Source organism: Zea mays, chromosome 1 (assembly GCF_902167145.1).
Source record: "Zea mays cultivar B73 chromosome 1, Zm-B73-REFERENCE-NAM-5.0, whole genome shotgun sequence".
NCBI classification, from domain to species: Eukaryota; Viridiplantae; Streptophyta; class Magnoliopsida; order Poales; family Poaceae; genus Zea; species Zea mays.
Window position 1 is genome coordinate 124562159 of NC_050096.1, and position 565 is coordinate 124562723.

The following is a 565-nucleotide window of genomic DNA, read 5'->3' on the forward strand; positions in this document are numbered from 1 at the left end:
GGGTTTCCTTTTGGAAGTTGGAGGGAGTCCCGAAGTAGACGGGCAGATCGAGTTGTCCAAGGAGTTGGACGCGTTTCCCGGGGATGATCCCGTGAAAGGGCGCCACGCCAGCCCAGATCGAGGACAGATCGATCTGCAGGAGCCCAAGGGTCTCCGCGTAGATGATGTTGAGGCTGCTGCCTCCGTCCATGAGGACCTTGGTAAGCCTGATGTTGCCGATGACGGGATCGATAACGAGCGGGTACTTTCCTGGGCTCGGCACGCGGTCGGGGTGGTCGCCCTGGTCGAAGGTGATGGGCTTGTTGGACCAGTCTAGGTAGACTGGCGCCGCCACCTTTACCGAGCAGACCTCCCGGCGCTCTTGCTTGCGGTGCCGAGCTGAGGCGTTCGCCACTTGCCCACCGTAGATTATGAAGTAGTCATGGACCTCGGGGAACTCCTCTGCCTTGTGGCCCTCCTTCTTGTCGTTGTCGTGGGCTCTGCCACCTTCCGCGGTGGCCCAGCCTTGTGGAAGTAGCGCCGAAGCATGACGCACTCCTCAAGGGTGTGCTTGACGGGACCCTGA